This window comes from Somniosus microcephalus, chromosome 26 (assembly GCF_052327205.1).
Source record: "Somniosus microcephalus isolate GS21.2 chromosome 26, FLI_Smic_1.0, whole genome shotgun sequence".
NCBI lineage: Eukaryota > Metazoa > Chordata > Chondrichthyes > Squaliformes > Somniosidae > Somniosus > Somniosus microcephalus.
In genome coordinates this window covers 37661146-37684349 of record NC_141012.1, presented here as the reverse complement: position 1 = coordinate 37684349, position 23204 = coordinate 37661146, and the positions used below count along the sequence as shown (strand labels likewise).

The 23204-nt window shown below is 45.3% G+C and overlaps 1 long non-coding RNA gene across 1 annotated transcript; it reads left to right on the top strand.

The window, feature by feature from the left end:
• The first annotated feature begins 12172 nt into the window (after positions 1-12172).
• Positions 12173-19400, top strand: LOC147100397 (uncharacterized). The gene is made up of 2 exons (XR_015073729.1): positions 12173-18193; positions 19003-19400. It is a non-coding gene; the product is annotated as an uncharacterized LOC147100397 (long non-coding RNA).
• The last annotated feature ends 3804 nt before the right edge of the window (positions 19401-23204 follow it).

Here is a 23204-nt window from a genome sequence, read left to right as displayed (position 1 = left end):
GGGATTGGAGGCATGCGGGGGGGTTAAAGTCCCAAATTCGGGGGTCCCGACACCATCCCGCCCCCAACCCGCCTCCATGAGGCGGAAAGGGATTAGTGCCAATTAACTGCCTGTTAACAGGTAGTTAACAGGCAGTTTTTAGCCTAATCCCAATTTTTAAGCTTGAACTGTGGGATTCCCGACAGCTCCAAACCACGTTAGAGGAGTCGGGTTGTCAGGTTGAAGGACTTGGAGGGATCGAGATGTCGGTGTTCAGGTGAGTGATGGGTGCATGAGTGCAAAGGTAACTGTGTTTGATGTGTCTAAAGTGTGTAACAAAGTTTAAATTACCTGTACTTACCTTTTCAGCCTTCCTTCCTCTAGGTTTCGGGAGTCCATCATCTAACTGGCACAGAAAGCAGAATGGCTGCGATTTGTCAAAAGTGACAGCCTGCAGCTTTCGGTGCTGGTGAGATTTCTAACAGAGTCTGTGTAGAAGGACTCAGGTTAGAAGTAAGACTGTCAGTGTTTGACAGCTTCAAACAGCTGTGAAACACTGATATTTCATCTGTCAACACGTCTTGACAGATGAAATTTCAATCTGTGACATCACCTGTTGCTGGGTGGCCCTTAATTGGCCTGCTGAGTCCGCTGGGTGGGCTCAACAAGGTCAATTAAGTTAAAATCGCGTGGGTTGGCCGCATCTCGATGGAGGCGGGACTACAACCCCGAAAGTTGTAGTCCCGCCTCCTTCCTGACTTCTGAATGAAAATCACCCCATTGTGTTTGGCGCCAGATGGCAGATCCTTGTGTGGATCCCAGTTTGAAATCTTTGCTCTATACCACCAATTTTACCTTTTTTGTTATGAATAATAATAAATACAAAAATCAAGCCATCGCCTGAAAAATTCAGATTTTGCAAAAGCTTTACAGTGCACGTGCAGTTCTGTGTTTTTATTCTCACTATATTCAATTTGCTCTAAATTGATTAATTCTGTATCCAGACCGTGTAAAAAAACATTACCCACTCTCGGTCAGGCATTCGCTGCAGTTATCAATAGTCTGGCGAGAAAAAGACGTGGAGGAAACAATTTTTTTCAGCTAATCCTCTGGAGGTACAGATGGGAACCATCAAAAGTAATTCAAATTTATAAAATAAACCGTACAACAAGCGGGAATGGTTCTTGAGAAAAAAAGTTGGAATTCCTTTGCTGATCCTGAAAATTGAAATGTGACAAAGACAAAGGCAAAGTTTTCAACCTCCATCAGTGATGGGCCAATTACTCATCCTCCAGTAAATCTAACTGCTGCCACTGGGGGATTCTAAATTCCAAGCTCTCTGCCTCTCAGTTACATCCCAAGGATTTGTATTTCAAGGCGGGTTTTGACCAACACATTCATCATTATTAAATCATGAATAAAATTACCTCAAAAAAAAAATTCACTAATAGTTAGGTATAAAGTAGATTAATCATTAGACCCAAACTGGAGGTTTGAACCTGGGCTAGTTGCCTCACTATTAGAATCAGCATCTACGATAAGTAAACAGGGAATACTGGACATAAGGAGTGATTACAGAGCTGTTTTATCATTAGGAAATTCAGTTCAGACATTTAAAAGGCTTTGCTCTCGGTACGAAACCTTTCTCAATGTGAGTGTAGATGGAAAAAGCAGATGCAAAAAATCAATTATCTGGTCGAGAGTCATGCTGTGCCCAATTCTCCAACACTTGATCTCACCTAGCACCTTGTACTGTTTCCCTTACAAACTGCAAGTCTATTCACTTCAGTTAATGAAAAGTCATTTGAACCTTGATATCAGGTAATAGCCCTCAACTCAGTTGTCAGTCAAAGATCGATAATTGTAGAGCGACCTGTTCTACAGCTGTGGGTTGCACTGTCGGCTACAAGGAAGCCCTGGGACTGTGTGCCTAGACACATGCCCAGAGCCTCACTCCTCAGTCAGATAGGGCCTGAAAATCCTCTGCGGTGGAACTGCGTCTTCAGAAGCCCAGCATGGAAATGCTGGGCTACCGCCCAGGAGGATCCTGGCAGGCAATTTGTCCAGGGATCTGGGCTAGGCAGCACATCTCTCCGGTCCAAACATGGCCTCTGATGTTAGAGGTGGTGCAGCCAAGGTGATGAATTTCCCACATCAAGAATTCCCTTGGCTCCCGCCTCCATTTCGCCCTACAATCTGGATGCTGGGATGAATCCAGTGTACAGAGGAGCTAAGGGTTGGGAGTGTGGTCTACGTGGGGTTCCAAGCCTGAGTCCTGGCAAGGACAACCCCCTCCCACCTCCCCCCCCCCACCCCGGCCCACTCCCCCAAGAAGAATGTCAGCATGCAGTGATATTGGCCCCTTGGCAGGAGCAATAAACAGCTGATCTGGGGCTGACCTCCGGAGCAGCTTTGTAGCATTGACTAGAGATGCCACAGGCCAAGTGACGGCAGGAAACACCACAGTAGAACTCAAGGCTCTCCAAGCCCAACATCCCCACGAGTTCTTCCAGCAGGGGTCTCTGGATGGTGATCGTAACTCGTTACCCAGAAGTGCTCTGATGCTCTGAGCAAGATTAGCTAACGCAGTACAGGAATCAAACATAAATTCATTCTGGTGTGTACAGTTGAGCTACTAGCTGCCTATTTGCTGAGCCATTAGGCAAAGCTGGCAGCTGATATTCTGATTTAATTCCCTTTCAGTATTAATATTCAGGTCTGGGAGAAACTGTGGAAATTGGGATAACACATTAGTTTGTATTTTGTAGAAAGCTGGTGCTTTTGGATAAAAACAAACAGCTTCAAAACCTGTTAATGTGGACAGTCTTATTAGACCATCATCTAGTGTTTTATGAAGAAATACCTCCCTCAGCAACATATAGAATAACTGCTGACTGGGACTTTCTTGGAACACAATTGTGGAGATCAGATGGCATCATCTGATCCCTGAGATTCTATTATAACCTTCAACTACATTGACAGTCATTTCTTACCTTCTATAAAAGACGTAGGTTCATTTCTAATGTAATGAGAGATCACTGTTTTGATCCTTTGTGAGCGGACTCATCCACTTTGATGTCTATCTTCATTAGTTAAATGGAAATCTTGGAGGACATTAGGCTGTCTTACAGTTACAATAGGTGTAGGACACTTAATAATATATTCCTGAAGCAGAACTGGCTTCTACCCCATTTTAATCACTTTAGCAAGAGAGTGGGTGGCACTGTAAGCTAGACCATTGCCTTTATCCCTCTGGGACTTGAGTTCAAACTGAGCCCAAAGTGCTGGGATGAAAGTCTAACTTCTGTCAAATGGCTGTACGATTCTTAAGTGTAATCATTTTGGGAGCGATCAACTTAGTTCTTCAGGGGCAAATGTACACAGCGGAAAATTGCTACTAATTGGCATTAAGTGGCATTAAGGAGAAGCCATGAGGACATGATACATTTCCATTAGGGAGCACTCTTTGAATTACCCTAATGATTTTATTCCTTGTGTGGGGAATTGCACTTTTTACATATAGTGGTTAGAGCGTAATAGTAAGGTAAATGGGAGGCTCCTTAAAGTGAGAAAGCACACAAGCCCTGGAAGGAAATTATTATAAGGCACCAAGGTACCTAGAGGCAGACCTGTATTCCGTGTATTCTGTTCCAGTTTAATCGAGGATTACATCATGTGGTAAGCGTGAGAGATGATTGTGGAAGATTAGCTGTTTAAATTCAGATGATATACAGGGAGCTGGTGCTATCCATTGTCTTACTTCGTGTAGCGATATCTTAATTTTCAGACAACAGAAGGAAAGAAAGAAAAAGCTTTGGATAAATATACATATTGGCCCAGAAATTCGGGTCGAGGGCTTCCCGCGGGTGCAAGCCCCCCACCTGCACTTACCTTGCGCGCCGGCAGTTGAGCTGTAGGGCCCCGTGGAATTCCGCTCCGGGGCCTGGCCCAGCTGCCGGTGCGCTGTGCTTGCGTGTCCCAGGGGCGTAGTTAGTGCGATGCGTTCCCTGGGATCACATGAGCCATGGGCAGCCAATCGGAGGAGGGAAAAGCCCATTCATAAGATTGACAGGAAGACCTGTCAAAACTTATAAATACTACGGGCCCCAAAATAGCAGTAAACCTTCAAATACCTTTTTTTTTTAAATTACACTTTTAAAATAAACTATAAATTACATTAAATAACTATTTTAAACAATAATTTAAATATTTGAAAAAAATAATTTTATATTCTAACGGGGCTAAAAATAAACTTACCTTGCTTTAAAGTATTTAAAATTAATAAACCTGTGGAAAAAATGTTTTAATTTTAATTAATTGACCACTTACCTTGTAAAAAGCAGGCCTTACGCCTGCTTTTTAAATGTGTAAATCCTGCAGGCTTAACCTCGCGTGAAAACCTGCAAAAAAAACCTAAGTTCAAAGCGCTTGCGCAGCCTCCCCTGCGCGCGCATTCCACCTCTGAACCCCTTCGTTCAGAGGATCGGAAGTGCCGGTTTCCCACGCATGCACAGTGCATGCAGGAAACCGACACTTCCATTCGGCCTACGGGTGAGTACCCCGTGCGTACTCACCCGTGGAGACCCGAATTTCTGGGCCCTTGTTTTTTTCCCAAGAATGACAATTCTTTTCATAAAGTTATGAGAGAGACTGCTTATCACCACAGTCGTAAGAAACCTCACTCAAGAAAAGTTTAGTTCTATTAACATTTATAATGCAATGTATAAAATATTATACGACTTTAAGCCTGTAAGTTATTTGTTTATTTTGCAGTTTAGCAGGAAAGGACAGAGCAGTCTGCTGATCAGCACCTCAGCCTGGACTCAATGTCTACCCCTGCCACCCCCGCAACATGTACTATCTCCAGGATACACTGCAGTAACTCACCAAGCTTACTTCGACAGTACCTCCCAGCCTGCAATCTCTAGCACCAAGAATGACAAGAGCAGCAATATCACGTGAACACCAACTCCTCCAAGTTCCTCTCCAAATCACACACCAGCCTGGCTTGGACATTTATCACCATCCCTTCCTTGACACTGGGTTAAATCCTGGAATTCCCCGCCTAATATCGTTACTAGTGCATCACCACCGTGAGGTCTACAGCGGCTCAAGAAGCAGATCCACCACCACCTTCTCAGGGCAACTAGGGATGGGCATTAAATGCGCCCTTTGCCAGCACTGCCCACAATATAAGATTCTGAAAATTGTAATAAAACCGCTGCTACCATGTGGAGATCGAAGTTCAGAATGAATTGTGGAATAGTTATAGATGGATTCAAAATATAGGAAGTCAGCATGTGTTTGTTTGTGAAGACACAAAATGGCGGAAGTCAGCAAGGGGTCCTTTGCCTGGTGGGCAACATATAGTCCTCTGTTTGAAAGGCCACATGGACAGGAAGGAGAGACATGACTGACAAGTCCCACCCCCACACACCTCACAGGAACATGAAAGTGTCATGCGGAAGGAACTCCAATCAGGGAAGGTTTGGAGTGAAACTGACCTATCAGAGGGAGGCAGACAGTGATATATGAGTGGGGCCGGCAGAAAGGCATTATAACAAGTGACCCCTAGGTCGGAAATTCACAACACAACACAGAAGGAACAAGAAGACAGAAGTGGACAAACAGACGAATGGAGAAAGCTGGCCAGTCTATGTTTCGACTTACGACTCTCCCTGGACCGATCATCCAGAGATAAATGAGTATGTATGAAAGTCGGACATAAAGCTTAGATATTGTTAAAAGGGATACTTTTATCTGTGGCTGACTTGGAATATAAATCGCACAGAGATAGCGTATAAATTGCTGGGAAATACTTTTATGTGAGGATAAATTGGGCGCATATTGATTGCGACGTACAATTGAATTTTGAGCTATAGTGTGAATAAAGACCAATTTTATTGATCACATCCTCGTCTGTCATTTTTACTCTTATTCGTAATTCTCGAAGTCCGAACCACAGTAAGAGAAAAGCTTACAACATCTCGAGTACAAATAACATAATACACTTAGATTTGTTGCCTTGCATATATTATAGTCCAGTCTGCTATGATGCTTTCAATATCGAAAGCATCTTCAGTAGAATACTAAATGAGACAAAGAAACTAAAGTGAGCTCAGAAGCAAATAAAACGGTGACAGCGATGAAGAACCAATATAACAATCACTCCCACAATCTCATCAAAGGAATTGAAATTCTTGGAAAAGTAACGTGTGAATTTGTCCATATAATGGCCCAGAAATTTGGGTCCCAATGCGTGAGTACGCATGGAGTACTCACGCGTGGACCCGATGGAAGTGCCGGTTTCTTGCATGCACTACGCATGCGTGGGAAACTGGCATTTCCGATCCTCTGAACGAAGGGGTTCAGAGGTCGAACGCGTGCGCGCGGGAGTCTGCGCGTGCGCGTTGAACTTCCTTTTTTTTACAGGTTTTTCCATGCGTGAAGGCCTCTACATTTTACACATTTAAAAACCAGGCATAAGGACTTCATTTTAAAAGGTAAGTGGTCAATTAATTAAAATTAGATCATTTTTTCCACAGGTTTATTATTTTTAAATACTTTAAAGTAATTTTTTAAAGTATTTTTAGCCCCGTTTTTTTATTACATTATTTTTTTCAAAAATTTAAATTATTGTTTAAAATAGTTATTTAATGTTATTTATAGTTTATAGCTGGGGGGAGCCCGGCTTTGCCAGGGCTGTTTTGGGGTGGGCGGTTTAAATCGAGTGCCAGGTTTTGGGGCCCTGTCTGTGTCCCTTTGTGAATCTGGTGCCGGGCAACATTTTAAATCGAGTCCCAGGCTTTTGGGCCCTGTCTGTGTCCCTTTGTGAATCTGCTGCTGGGCAACATTTCTACGTTTTAATACCTTGAAAGATGAAAGTGAAAGTACTTATAAAACGTTTTTGGTAAATCTTATGTTATTTTTAAAAGAGAAACTAACTTTTTCAAAGCTGGATAAGGAGAGTAGTTTGAGCTGCAAGCAGTGAAACAATGGCTGGCAGATCCCTGAGATGAAAACGATTAGTCTCGCCCACACACACACTGAATACCTTGAAAGATGAAAGTGAAAGTACTTATAAAACATTTTTGGTAAATCTTATGTTATTTTTAAAAGAGATACTAACTTTCAAAGTAGTTTGAGCTGGAAGCTGAAGTCATGGCACTGAAACAATGGCTGCCAGATCCCCGAGATGAAAACGATTAGTTCCGCCCACACACACACACACCGATTGGCCAACCATCAGGGGACCGTACTATAGGATTGGTCAATCGTGACGGCACAGGATTGGTCAAACCTTGACGTCAGTCAATCAATGCTAGCAGATAATGAGTTTAATTTTGAAGGTTTTTTGCATAAGGCGCGAACAATTTTCGTCCAACCGAAAAGTAAATATGCTTACCAGCGTCCCGGAAGCGTAAGCTTTCTTCGGAGGTAACGCGCGCGTAGGTACGCCGTATAACTTTCGAGCGCATAGCCGGACAGACGCACACCCGAGGACAGACAGACAGAAGGACAGACAGACAGAAGCACAGACAGACAGAAGGACAGACAGAAAGAAGTATCCGTTTATATATATAGATTTTAAAAGTGTGATTTTTTAAAGTATTTATTTTAAGGTTAAGTACTGTTTTGGGGGCCGGAGTTTTCATTAGTTTGACAGTTCTTTCTGTCAACCTCATGAATGGGCTTTTCCCTCCTCCAATTGGTTGCCCATGGCCCATGTGATCCCAGCTGACGCATCGCACTAACTACGCCGCTGGATCACACAAGCACAGCGCGCCGAGAGCTGGACCGGGCCACAGAGAGGAAATCCACGCAGGCCCAGGCCTCAACTGTCGGCGCACTAGGTAAGTGTAGGTCGGGGGCTTGCACCCGCGGGAAGCCCCCGACACGAATTTCTGGGCCATTAAGTAAAAGAACATTTCAAGAGTAGAAATGATATTCTTAGCAAAGAAGTATGGTACTTACACCATTTGTCTATGGAAAAAATAAGGGGAGAAAAAATTGGGTATCACCCATTTTGGGGCGCTAATATCGGCCAGGCGCAAAGTTTAGCACCTGGCACTAATTATCACCTCTAACTGCAAAATTCACCTCCATCGCCCCTGGAGGTGATTTGAGCGCTAAATCAGGTGCTACACACCTCTCTTAAGGTGCAAACGTTAGGGAGTGAGGCGCTACCTCAGAACGCTACCGAAGCTCAGGCGATGTCCGTTACCATGGAAGCCAGACAGACTGGCGACATCCAGTTCTTAAAGGGGAGGGGCCATCTTGCTGACCAACCACATGCTGCTCATTGCAGCCATGAACCTCAGCCTGGCGAGACCTCTGAAGCAATTGTGTTGGAAGCACCAATGGATAGGACCAGGGAAAGAGCTTGACGCTTAGGAACCTCAAAAGTGGTGCTGAGGGCCAAAATTCCTTAGGACAGCGTTAAATCTCTCCAGACGCCTCTCTCCGTCTCAACCTGTGTGTACCAAAAATTTTGCCAACAAGAAAAGGCAGGAAGTGCCCGCCTTTAAATAGTGCTCCCCCAGCCCCTTCCCGACTTGAAAACATTCCCCTCTACCTGTCGTTCCTAGCGGCAGGCGCTAAGGCAGGCGGTGCGACTCAATATCTGGCCTGGGGCGCTACCGGGGCATTGCACGCTCGATTGACATCACGATCTGTGGGTGCAGGAGATCGTGGCGGTAGTGTTTAGAGACTGGGGAATTAATAATGAAGAACGGGGAAATGGCAGAGACTCTGAACAAATATTTTGTATCTGCCTTCACGGTAGAAGACACTAACAACATCCCAATAATGGATAATCAAGGGGCCACAGGGAGGGGGTAACTAAAGACAATCACCATCACTAAGGAAATAGTACTTGGTAAAATAATGGGACTAAAATATGACAAGTCCCCTGGACCAGATGGCCTGTATCTCAGGGTCTTAAAAGAAGTGGCTGCAGAGATGGTGGATGCATTGGTTGCAATATACCAAAATTCCCTGGACTCTGGCGAGGTCCCAGCGGATTGCAAAACCGCAAATGTAACACCCCTATTTAAGAAAGGAGGGAGACAGAAAGCAGGAAACTATGGACCAGTTAGCCTAACATCTGTCATTGGGAAAATGCTTGAGTCCTTCATTAAGGAAGCAGTAGCAGGGCATTTGGAAAATCATAATGCAGTCAAGCAGAGTCAGCATGGTTTTATGAAAGGGAAATCATGTTTAACAAATTTGCTGGAGTTCTTTGAGAAGGTAACGAGCAGGGTGGACAAAGGTGAACCAGTGGATGTGGTGTATTTGGATTTCCAGAAGGCATTCGATAAGGTGCCACATAAAAGGTTACTGCATAAGATAAGAGCACATGGAATTGGGGGTAATATATTAGCATGGATAGAGAATTGGCTAACTAATTGAAAGCAGAGAGTGGGGATAAATGGGTCATTTTCTGGTTGGCAAACAGTAACTAGTGGAGTGCCACAAGGATCGGTGCTGGGGCCTCAACTATTTACAATCTACATTAATGACTTGGATGAAGGGACCGAGTGTAATGTAGCCAAGTTTGCGGATGATACAAAGATGGGTGGGAAAGCAAGTTGTGCAGAGGACGCAAAGAACCTGCAAAGGGTTTTAGACAGGTTAAGTGAGTGGGCAAACATTTGGCAGATGGAGTATAATGTGGGAAAGTGCGAGGTTATACACTTTGGCAGGAAAAATAAAGAAGCAAATTATTATTTAAATGGAGAGAGATTACAAAATGCTACAGTTCAGAGGGACCTGGGGGTCCTTGTGCATGAAACACAAAAAGTTAGCATGCAGGTACAGCAAGTAATCAAAAAGGCAAGTGGAATGCTGGCCTTTATTTCAAAGGGGTTGGATTATAAAAGCAGGGAAGTCCTGTTACAACTGTACAGGGTATTGGTGAGACCATGCCTTGAGTACAGTTTTGGCCTGCTTATTTAAGGAAGGATATATTTGCATTGGAGGCAGTTCAGAGACGATTCATTAGGTTAATTCCAGAGATGAGGGAGTTGACTTATGAGGAAAGGTTGAGCAGGCTGGGCTTATACTCATTGGAATTTAGAAGAATGAGAGGTGACCTTATTGAAACATATAAGATACTGAGGGGGCTCGACAAGGTAAATGCAGAGAGTGTAGCGGAGCCACTAAAGGACTCAGATCATTTGTATATAATTCCCTTTAACAACATGTTAGCTACAGCCTGAGTCTGTATCTTTATTTATACTGTTTACTTGTACAGAGCGTGATTACTTTAACAGCATGGGTAAACGCGATGACGTCACGCCGTACAGCACGTGATCCCCCACTGGCAGGAAGAACGTCATGACGTCAACCACGGGACCAGCCAGCAGTCCTCGTGGAGCCTCCAAGCTGAATAGACCTACGCTCGATGTTCTCCTGCAGTTACTTGTTTAAACCTGTTAGTTTCCATTAAACTTAATTTTGTTTGAGCGCCTGAGTGGACCTCAGTCTTTGGATAGAAACTAGACATTCCTACATTGGTGACCCCGACGTTTGCGAACAGTTTTCGCAGAAGATAATCAACATGGAAACGAACGCTGTTACCTTGAAGCTACCGCAGTTCTGGGAGCAACAACCAGCTGCGTAGTTCATCCAGGCTGAAGCCCAGTTCGCCATCAGGGACATTGTTGCAGATCAGACCCGTTATTATTATGTGGTCTCCGCCCTCGACAGCGCCACAGCCTCGCGGATCGTCAGCCTACTCGGTAGTCCGCCTACTGATCGCAAGTATGACACCTTAAAGGCGCGGTTGCTGCAGGTCTTCGGGCTCACGAAGTCAGAGCGCGCCCGCCGGCTGCTCGCTATGCCCAGCCTCGGGGACTCCAAGCCGTCCGGGCTCATGAGCCAGATGCTCACGCTCCTCGGGTCCGAGCCGGAATGCTTCCTCTTCAGGGAGCTATTCCTCAGCCTACTCCCAGAGCAAGTTCAGGGTGCCCTAGCCAGGTCCGAAGTCACAGACTGCGCGGAGCTTGCTGCCGAAGCGGACAAGATTTTCACGGTGACACAACAGCACTGCGCGGCCATGAGGCGCCCATCCCCCACAGACGCTGCTCCAGCTCCTCAATCAGCGGGGTTGTGCTTTTACCATGCTCATTTTGGCGTGAAAGCAAGATGCTGCCGCCCTCCCTGCAGTTTTCGCACAAAAAAAACCCATCTACAGCCACCCTGGCGAAGGAGGACTGGGTCTAAAGAGCGCCCCGCGGCTGCGATGGCCATCGGAGATTCAGGGAAGCTTCTCTTCATCACCGACTCCCTACCTGGTCGACGTTTCCTTTGCGACACACGGGCGCACTGCAGCATCCTACCTGCGTCAAATCTCGATATACTAGCTGGGGGCCACGGCCCCGCCCTCGCGGCAGTTAATGGCGCGGCCGTTCGGACCTTCGGAAAGCGGCGGGTTCAGGTGTGTTTCAGCGGCCAGCGTTTCCACTGGGAATTCATCACGGCCAAAGTCACGCAGGCCATCCTTGGGGGGATTTTTTGTGCGCCAACGGCCTCCTGGTCGATGTCAGGCACTGCCGGTTGATCAATGCGGCCACGTTCCACTCCATCCCGTGCCACCGCCGTAACGCCGTGCCACGCACTGTCTTCTGTACATTCCCACCTCCAGACGACTTCACTCGGCTCCTCGGAGAGTTCCCAGATCTGACCAGGCCCACTTTCTCCTCCTCGGCTACAAAACATGCTGTGGAACATCACATCACCACCACCGGTTCCCCGGTTTACGCACGGGCCCGACGACTTGAACCCGGGCAAGCTCGCGGCTGCGAAAGCGGAGTTTGAAACGATGGAGCGGTTGGGGATTATTCGCCGGTCGAATAGTCCCTGGTCTTCGCCTCTCCACATTGTTCCGAAAACCAGTGGCGGATGGCGGCCATGCGGCGACTACCGACGCCTGAATGACGCCACTACTCCTGATCGGTACCCGATCCCGCATATCCAAGATTTCTCGGCCTATTTGGCGGGAAATACCATTTTTTCAAAAGTCAACCTCGTCCGTGGTTACCACCAGGTCCCCATGCACCCGCAAGACATCCCGAAAACCGCAGTCATCATCCCATTCGGCCTGTTCGAATTTCTGCGGATGTCGTTTGGCTTGAAGAACGCTGCACAGGCTTTCCAGAGCTTGATGGACTCCATGCTTCGGGACCTGAAGTAAGATATTAAAAATTGGATTTAATAAGGTAAAACAAACCAGGATTCATCTATAACACCAATATATAAAATGGAGGGAATAGGTTAATTTGTGCTCTGAGTTGAACAATAGAAGTCTGTAAAAATTGTATGAACCCAGATAAGGTTTAAACAGGACTATGGGTTAACTGCGGAGAGATTAAAACTGTCAAAACAACCCCTTAGAAAGAGGGAGAGATATATGGGTTCGGCCACGCGAGTCGACACCCTTGCACTTAAGGGTTTGTTAAGTGTGAAGCTCAATAGGGTTCTATTCTTTTAACTAACTAAAGTGTTTTTGCTCTGTAGAAATAATTCAAGAGAGAGAGACAGAAAGTCTGCGGATTGCCCGCTTTGGAAAGATCTACTATCTTAGAGAAATACTTAGAAAGACCAAGCCATCTGACAACAGCAAATGGACGATCGTAAAGTAATAAAATTGAGGCCCGGGTCATGAGAAAGTAACAAGACCAACTGATAACGAAATGTGAGATTTGTAAGCGACTGGAAGAATGGAATGTCATGGTTTTATAATTACAATTTAACTATAATTCTGTATATGTTAATAAGCTTATCCCCGCCTTTAGGGCAGGGCCTTAATTTTTGTATAACTGTGAGAACCTCAAGAGATTCAGTGGAGTCGGAGCCTTGTGTTGGGACGCAAGAGCCATAGCTCCCCAGGCCTGAATAAACCGTTTTTACTTCAATTATTGGGTTTGTCTTTCTTATAACAAGCCAGTGTTGTTGACTTTGTATATCACTTAGTCCACACTTTGGGGGCTTACATCAATTGGCGACGAGGATGGGATGGGCGTTCTGAACCAGACTCTCGGACAGCGTTAACCTAAGACGGGTGAGTATGTTTTAATTACCACCTGTAAAATTAGGGGTTAACTGCTGGCGAGACGTTGAGTCAGAATCGACGTATAAAAGAACTATAAAAAGAAAGACACCTTTAATTGAAGGCGGTTAAAAAGTAAACTGCAGTAGGGGTAGGGGCAGGTAGTTCCCTACCAACCTTTGGGACAGGTAGTTCCCTAAGGACCGTGAGGCGGGAAAACCTCGGTAGGGACAGGTAGTTCCCTACCAACCTTTGGGACAGGTAGTTCCCTAAGGACCGTGAGGTGGGAAAACCTCGGTAGGGACAGGTAGTTCCCTACCAACCTTTGGGACAGGTAGTTCCCTAAGGACCGTGAGGCGGGAAAACCTCGGTAGGGACAGGTAGTTCCCTACCAACCTTTGGGACAGGTAGTTCCCTAAGGACCGTGAGGCGGGAAAACCTCGGTAGGGGCAGGTAGTTCCCTACCAACCTTTGGGACAGGTAGTTCCCTAAAATCCGTGAGACGGCGAAATCTCAACAATTGAATGAATGGGTGCACCGTGGTGAGTGAATGAGATAAAACCCTACGGTCATAAAGAGGTTAGAACGGACAAGGGTGAGGTCTGTCCCCAGCACCTAGCCTGAGCCTGAATTAAGAGGACAGTAGTCCCACGTGACGGCCAGGATCAAGTAGGACGCCGGGAGCTACAGACCCCACAGTACCGAAACCTCGGAACTAAAGGGTTGGTGTGTGTCTAACGAAACGAAGTGACTAACAGAAAGCAAGAAATTAACTAAGGTGACGCTATAGGGGCGAACAACGTAGTGTACAAACCTAATTCACCAATACCGTGAATTAAGCATTAAACGTAGCAGTTAGTTATGACTAAGAGGGTGGAAGAAGAATCCTCAAGGGACCTGGATTCTATAACCCGACTCCTGGAAAATAAAAAGAAACAGTGCAGAGAGCCAAAGGCTTGGTGGGGAGGAGCTAAAGATAAAGAGGCAACAGATAATGTAAGGAATTGAAACAGAAGGGAGAGATAAAGAAGGAAAAAGATCTAATTTGCAGGCGAACCAATTTGAAACCCCAGCAAAAAAAAAAAACAAACAAACAGGGATTTGGAAACTAGGGAAAGCTGTTGAGTCACAGATTTAAAAAGGAAGGAAAAGATAAACTTAAAGCTTTACCAACATGGAAGTTATTAGCATCTGTACCAAGACAAGTAAAACACGAGATTTGCTGAGTGAAAGGAACCTTAGACATATGCTGAAATTACAATTTGTATAAAAATGTGTGAGTGTGGATGTTTTCCTGATTAGGAATGTTTAAGAGGATTCAATATTCCTTTGTCTGAAAATCTGTCCGTTAAGAAAAAGAAATGTCTGCTGTGTGTTGTAGCTCCACCCACTTCTCTGTGTTAAAGTAAAAGCATTTAACCCCTTTGTCTTGTCGGGGATTTTGGAAGTTTAAGAATGTGCAAATAAGATTGTGCCCTCAGAATGAAGAAACCTATTACAATTTAAGTTAAGCTGAAGTGTAAAAACTGAGAAGAGCAACAAAAAGTTTGTTTAATGAAAGATTAAGTTTCAGTCTAAGATCTAACCTTGGAGTTATGAGGTAAATTAACCTATTAAAACCAGACTTTCATTGTGGCCACAGTGAAATTCTGGTTGATGTAAATTGGTGTAGTCCAAATTGAATAAGATAACTCAACTCCGCAAGAATATCTGATAGTGGCAGGTCCCTCTACAATATTTAATTGACTATGGTACTGGAAGCCTTATAGAAGGCGGGACTAGAGTTAAACCTTAGAAAGGTATAGGTAGGGAAGGATGAAGTAGTCTACCTAGGATACATAGTGACACAAGGGAAGAGACAAATGCCCAAAAACAGATGGGAGGGGCATTAGGACTGGCTGCGTGCTTTGATTGCTCGCAAGCTTCTAGGGATGGCAGCAGGAAGGGACCGCGCCAGAGAGGGGAGGGGGATCCGAGGATGTTTGTTGATGCATTGGTAGGGGGCCGACAGTGCAAAATGTTAATAGACACAGGAGCCACAATCTCATTGACAGACTTACCCTTGCCCCGAACGAAACTTTCAGTTAGTATAGCAGGAATCGGTGGACGAAGAATCAGGGCTTATAAGGGCGAAACAGTCTTACTAGAAATTGGATGTATAATAATACCTACCCAGTTGTGGGTATGCGAGAACACCGAAGGAATAATCCTAGGGATAGATATACTACGAGAAGTAGGAGCTTTAGTCGACCCTAAAGCGAATGAAGTGTACTGGCCCCCAGATTATAAGTCAAACAAACAGGCAGGCCCGGGAAACAAAGTAGAAATGGCCCAGCCTATACAGGATTTGATCAAAGGGGGGTAGCCAAAGGAAAATGTGTAAACCTATATAGATAGTCGGAATGCCTTTGGGGTGGTGTCTGATTACATGATAGCGGGAGTAGGCAGGGATATATGACACCAGGAGAAGACCCGTAAGAGACAAGAATATAATCAAAGAATTAGTAGGAACCTCTCTCCTACCCAAAGAGTCCGTAATAATAAATTAAAGCACACAAGAGGATGGGCAGCTAAACGATCAACTGAGAGAGGGAATCTGACCAATGAAGCCCAAATGTTCATGTTGAATCAAAGTGTGAAACCACAACTGTCTTTCAGTCAGGGATGTTTTTTTGGGTTGCGTGAAGTGACGCAATAATGTTTAGCTCCACCTTCAAAAGCCTGCGAAGGAGTTAACCCTTTCCACTGACAGCTGTTTGAGTTCACCAAGCAACAACTTCAGTATTACTGAATAGAATTTAAAGATATTGGACATTATTAAATTTAAGTTTCTTAATGTTAAGCTGATATTTCCCCACAGTGATAGAAGGAAAATTAGGATTTGATAAATGGAAGTTATCTTATAAACTAATTGCAGCACCGTCTCAAACGGCCGGGAGACTGCTGGGGAGGCTGTCCGGTTACCCAAAGATAAATCTGGACAGATAGTTAGAGACATGAGGCCAAAGACCAACAGATTATACGGGATCGAGAACAGGATACGCGGGACGACCAGAAGAAGGTCTTAGCAATAGATAGCAAAGTGATAGCAGAAATAATACCAGCCAAACCAGGGCTAGCACCCAGATGGTCAGGACCTTATGAAGTATTAATGAATAATGACACGTGCTCATGTAGATGGGTCTGGAACGGGTAAAGGAAGGTGGAAACACTGGACCCAGTTAAAAATATATAAGAAAGACAATGAGTAAACCAGAGATGGTGCCCTTTTTGACAGAGTGAGGAGTATACTAGAAGATATAAAGAATGGGAAGGGGAGTTACTACATATATCAATGATAGGGCTGTGTATGATGATAATAGGCTGTGTATGATGATATTATATGCCATAGTTTGCATCTTCAGGTATGTCTGGGGACAGAGCCACAGAACAAGAAATGAACCAGATGTACAGCATTTAGAACTGATAAAATGGATAAGAGCAGAATAATTCTAACTGGCTGGTGACGACCAGCCCCCTTTTTGTAATTACAGGAACATTGGACGTCCGGAATGAGATGGAGCGTCCTCGCCTTGATTCTAGGGATAAATATAAGTATTGCCATTATCGAGGGGGATTAGTAATAAGGAGAACACAGGATGAGGTGTATTCTAGTGTAGCACATAGAGTTACTAAGCTTGCCATTAATATGAGTACTTTTGAGATACAAAACAAACCTGGAACTCCCTGTGGGTAAAACAATTAGAGGATCCACAAAAAAAAACCTATCTTACAAAGATGTAAGAAACGGGGAGTATTGGAAATGACCGGAGCAGGGTATGCGGCCGGGTTAGCAACAGTTAATAGCTTGGACATAGAAGGAGTAAACGAAGGAGTAGAAGAATTACAAGCAAAAATAGAGAAGTTACTAAAACAAGCTACTGGAAATAGCCAGCAATTGACATTGGCAGGGAAACCAAACAATAATGCAATTGTCGGGGGTGGAAGAGATAGTAGCCCCCCATGCAGAAACAATCAATACAATTATTGATAGACTTAATAATGCTTCTCACCAAACCGATAAGGAACTAATATGTGCCACGTAGGGCTCATGGCTATTGTTGAATGCTCAGCATAACATGAGGCAAATAAATAATGAACAGATCCCTGATTGGATTACTAATAAGGATCTGGAACCTTGGATTGACACAAATAAAAGCCTATGTAAGGAATGTAAAATGGGACAAGTACACCGGGTAGGTGATTGTCTGACCCCATGGACTAAGATGATTGGCTTTGTACTGGCCATCCCACAATTCCCAGAAGGGGGACAACTCCGATACGACGTGATTAATATAGGAGAAGTACAAAGGGAAAGTGGGTTAAATATCATGATGTCCCTACCAAGGTGCTTTGGGAAAGGGATGAAGATAATAAACAGAAGAATGAAACCTAAAGGGGGGTGGTAGTGGACGGGTGCCACCACAAGGGAAGGACATGGGTGTGCACACACCCCCCCACCGAGGGAGACACATCCGAGTACGGATTTACGAAAATTACCAATTGCACCCTCGAGGTTCACCCAAGGGGATACACTGGACCTGGGTAGCATCAAGGAACAATGGGACCTGTTGTGTCACCACAATTGAACAGAAATATGAATATCAAGATATGGCTTATACCATTCCCCAACCAAACCGTTGTTTTGGTCTAAAGATACCTACACAGATAGGAAAACCTGGTCATTTGATAATATGGGACTTACTAAAAAGGGTTGAAACTTATGTCATACCAGAGCCAAAGGCAATTCCTAAGTTAGAGGAAGCTTGGCAGAAGTTACGGCAGGAAACGAAGGAAATTTTAAGTACTATCATAAAATAGAAGAAGGCTTAAAGAAACAACAGAAAGACATTAGTGCAACATTAGAGGAAACTCACCCACTTCCTCATATTTTGACAATTGGGGATCAGGATGGTCGGGGACTTTGGGCGCCTCGGTGGTACAAGGCATAATGATATTCCTCTTGATTGTTATTCTGATATATTGTGTATTTTTATTTCTCCAGTGCCTTTGTGCCAGAATGAGTAAGGCCGAAATTGGTGCAGTGAAGGAAGTAGAGCCTGAGGAGGGGCAGGTAGCGATGTTAAGAATGGACAACTCCCCTGCCTCTCCAAGGCAAATGGTGTGAGACGCGATGGGAAGCCCTGAAATTATGTGGGATTAATTGGGCATGGTAATTAAAGACCGGGCCGGCCAACCGTAAGATGGAGGTGGCAGAAGGAGGGTGGCAGAAGGAGGGTGGTGAATGAGGACTGGTGTGTGATGACAGTCTCGAATTGGCACATCACACACCCCACGTGGGAATGAGGGACAGGCTTGAGCAGGAAAGCCTCAACCATTAGTGTAGGGTCTAAGGGGCCCCGGGAATGGTTACACCGGACGGAGTGCATAAAGGAAAGCCCACCCTAAAGGAAAGACCACCGTAAAGGAAAGACCACCATACCACAAGGGGGGGAAGTCGGCCTCCAAATTGATAAGCTATATATACATGTATAACCTAAACTGGTAGAAGGCCAGGGAGTGCACGCTCTGGCAGACACCAGGAAGTGGAAATACACGTTGACCTGTTTGGAGCAATTGTCCAAAGGTCAAAAGGGGGGACTGAAGTAAGATATTAAAAATTGGATTTAATAAGGTAAAACAAACCAGGATTCATCTATAACACCAATATATAAAATGGAGGGAATAGGTTAATTTGTGCTCTGAGTTGAACAATAGAAGTCTGTAAAAATTGTATGAACCCAGATAAGGTTTAAACAGGACTATGGGTTAACTGCGGAGAGATTAAAACTGTCAAAACAACCCCTTAGAAAGAGGGAGAGATATATGGGTTCGGCCACGCGAGTCGACACCCTTGCACTTAAGGGTTTGTTAAGTGTGAAGCTCAATAGGGTTCTATTCTTTTAACTAACTAAAGTGTTTTTGCTCTGTAGAAATAATTCAAGAGAGAGAGACAGAAAGTCTGCGGATTGCCCGCTTTGGAAAGATCTACTATCTTAGAGAAATACTTAGAAAGACCAAGCCATCTGACAACAGCAAATGGACGATCGTAAAGTAATAAAATTGAGGCCCGGGTCATGAGAAAGTAACAAGACCAACTGATAACGAAATGTGAGATTTGTAAGCGACTGGAAGAATGGAATGTCATGGTTTTATAATTACAATTTAACTATAATTCTGTATATGTTAATAAGCTTATCCCCGCCTTTAGGGCAGGGCCTTAATTTTTGTATAACTGTGAGAACCTCAAGAGATTCGGTGGAGTTGGAGCCTTGTGTTGGGACGCAAGAGCCATAGCTCCCCAGGCCTGAATAAACCGTTTTTACTTCAATTATTGGGTTTGTCTTTCTTATAACAAGCCAGTGTTGTTGACTTTGTATATCACTTAGTCCACACTTTGGGGGCTTACATCAGGACCTAAAATTCCTCTTCGTCTACCTCAACGACATCCTCATCGCCAGCCCTAGCAAAGAGGAGCACTTCTGCCATTTGCACACCCTCTTCACATGCCTCAGTCAACATGGTTTGATTATCAACCCGGCCAAGTGCCAGTTCGGCTTGCTTTTTTGGGCCACCGCATCACATCAGACGGCGCAATTCCCTTACAGACGAAGGTCGAGTCAGTTACTTCTTTCCCGCGCCCGCAGACCGTCAAGGCCCTACAGGAGTTCCTCGGGATTGTCAATTTTTATCGCCGGTTTGTCCCTAAGGCGGCTCTGCTTATGCAGCCCTTGTACGAGGCCCTCAAGGCCAAGTCCGGTAAGGATCTGATCAGCTGGATGGCCGAGATGGACCGGGCATTCGTCGACACCAAAGGCGCCTTGGCCAACGCAACCATGCTGGCGCACCCACTTCCAGGTGCCACCATTGCCCTTACCACCGACTTCTATCTAACAGAAGGCAGAGAGTTGGGATAAATGGTTCATTCTCAGACTGGCAATCAGTAACTAGTGGTGTTCCGCAGGGGTCAGTGCTGGGTCCCCAACTCTTTACAATCTATATTAACGATTTGGAGGAGGGGACCGAGTGTAACATATCAAAGTTTGCAGATGATACTAAGATGGGGGGGAAAGTAGTGAGTGAGGAGGACATAAAAAACCTTCAAGGGGACATAGACAGGCTAAGTAAGTGGGCAGAGATTTGGCAGATGGAATACAATACTGGAAAGTGTGAGGTTATGCACTTTGGCAGGAAAAATCGTAGAGCAAGTTATTATCTTAATGGCAAGAAACTGGAAAGTACTGAAGTACAAAGGGATCTGGGGGTCCTGGTGCACGAAACTCAAAAGGTTAGTATGCAGGTGCAGCAAGTGATTAAGAAGGCCAATGGAATGTTGGCTTTCATTGCTAGGGGGATAGAATATAAAAATAGGGAGGTATTGCTTCAGTTGTACAAGGTATTGGTGAGACCGCACCTGGAATACTGCGTACAGTTTTGGTGTCCATACTTAAGAAAGGACATACTTGCTCTCGAGTCAGTACAAAGAAGGTTCACTCGGTTAATCCCGGGGATGAGGGGATGGACATATGAGGAGAGGTTGAGTAGATTGGGACTCTACTCATTGGAGTTCAGAAGAATGAGAGGTGATCTTATTGAAACATATAAGATTGTGAAGGGGTTGGATCGGGTGGATGCAGGGAAGATGTTCCCGGTGATGGGTGATGTGGTGTATATAACCTGCTCCACCTTAAGAGAACTTAAGTCTGTTCCACCTTAAGAGATGTATTACTTTCCCTGGCTGCTGTATACGTAATACCGGTGGTGACCACCGGTATATAAGTACTGTGTAGTGATATTGTATTTAGTATAGTCCTGACCTCCAACTAGTAAAGACCTGTTGAACTTTATTCTTGTAGTCTGTGTCAGTAATTAATCTTAATACAACTGGAACACACAGACTTAACAGTGGCGACGAGTCCGATTCTTACCCTGCGGCAGTTTATATCCACGGCGGCTTCGTCCACAGAACGGACGTCGAAGAGAGGCATCCACCCTCATCACCCTGCTGGAAGACACGTCGCGGGGCAGGCATCGAGAACCCGGAGTGCAGAAAACATCCTGAACTCGAAGCCTCCATCAGCGGCAGTCAGCTATCTTCTTTCTACCTCGGTGGTGGGTAAGCCGGTCAGCGACGCGAGCAGAAAGTCGGCCGCGTTGGCTGTACAGACGGGGGGAGGAAGACGGAGGAATAAGGGCGGTGAGATCGATCGCGACCGGAGATAAGGGCCGGGCCACATTCGGGCCGAAAGGCGCAGCGCGGGGACATCGATCGCGGCTGGTGATAAGGGCCGGGCCGCTTTCGGGCCAAAAAGGCGCAGCGTCTGGGGCGACTGAAGGCGCGAGAGCCGCGGTGAAGGCGAACGCAGCCGGTGCTAATAACCGGGCTGCAAGAAGGGCTGCGAGGCGCGACATCGGGGAAGCGTGAATGCCCGAGGGAGCCGCGGTGAAGCGGAGACAACGTCGGGGGAGTTACTAACCGCTGGGAAAGGGGAGCAGCAGCGGCACGCCAAACGCCATTGCAGCCAGTGGGTGAAGACCGCCAAGCGCGGGAAAACCGCCATTTTGTAGGCGGAGGACGAAGACAAGAGCGGGAAGCCACCATCTTGGGATAAAATAAATTGCAACGATGCCTAAACATGGGAACATTGATACCTTTGATAGCGACATCGAGGATTGGGCCATGTATGTAGAACGCATACAAAATTATTGTAAAGCAAATCAAATCCCAGATGCAGAGAAAGCACTAACTTTATTGAACTTAATGGGTGCAAAGACATACGGGCAATTGAAACACCTTTTATCACCAGATGAGCCGGCGGATAAGACGTTCGAGGAGATTGTTACTGTCCTGAAAAATCATCTAAACCCCACGCCGCTGATGCTAGCGGAACGATTTAAATTTTACAGCAGAAGGCAGCTGAAGGATGAAAGCAATGCTGAATATTTAATGGAATTGCGTAAGCTAGCAAAGTACTGTCAGTTTGGAATGGGACTGACAGAAGCGCTAAGAGATAAATTTGTGTGTGGATTATTAAAAGAAGATACACAAAAGCGACTGCTCGAGGAGAATGAGCTGACGCTTGAGAAAGCGGTCACTATGGCAGCAGCACACGAAGCCGCAGCGAGAGGCACGGCAGTAATGCAGCTACGGTCACTGGAACTCAGTACAAATAAATTGGGTTTGAGTACTGTAAAATGTTATCGTTGTGGAAAGACAACACACGATCAGAACCAGTGTTGGTTTAAAAACCAAGAATGCAGAACGTGTGGCAGGCTTGGCTACATAGCTAAAGTATGCCGGTCAGGAAAGAAGACCAGCAACAAAAAGTCACCGCAAGGAAAATACATAAAGGTGCACAAGGTGACAAAGACCAGTTCGAACGAACAGAAGTCAGATTCAGACGCTAGCAGTAATGAACTGGGTAGCTTAAGAGTACACAACGTTGGTAAGGATGCAGATCTCCAGACAATTTGGGTCACTCTTCAGATAGCAGGAGTCCAAGTAAAGATGGAATTGGACACTGGATCGGCATTGACGGTCATGAATAAGAAAGATTACAAAAGGTTATTCCAACATATTCCCCTACGGGATACGGAGATTATATTGAAAACATACACGGGGCAAAGAGTGTACCCCATCAGAAAGATAGAGGTAAAAGTGGTCCACAAGGGCGAAGAAAGCCAAGTAATGGACTTATATGTGCTACCTGAAGGAGGTCCACCACTACTGGGACGGGAGTGGATTAGGAAAATGAATATGGACTGGCACTCCTTAAAAGCACTAACGGTAGATTCCGGGGAAACAGATGTCAAACCTAAACGATTGTCCAAAATATTGGATGATGCTAAAGAGGTGTTCCAGCAAGGACTGGGAACACTGAAAGGAATTACGGCAAACATCAAGATTGATGAACATGCACAACCAAAAATTTTCAAAGCCAGGCCGGTACCCTATGCAATACGACCTACTGTAGAAGCGGAACTGGAAGCGCTAGAATGTTCAGGTGTACTGTCTAAGGTAGATTGGAGTGAGTGGGCTACGCCCATTGTTCCCGTTATGAAACGTCCTTCGAGCAACAAGCCAGGAGAACCAGGGAAGGTTTGCATCTGTGGAGATTTCAAGATCACCGTTAAT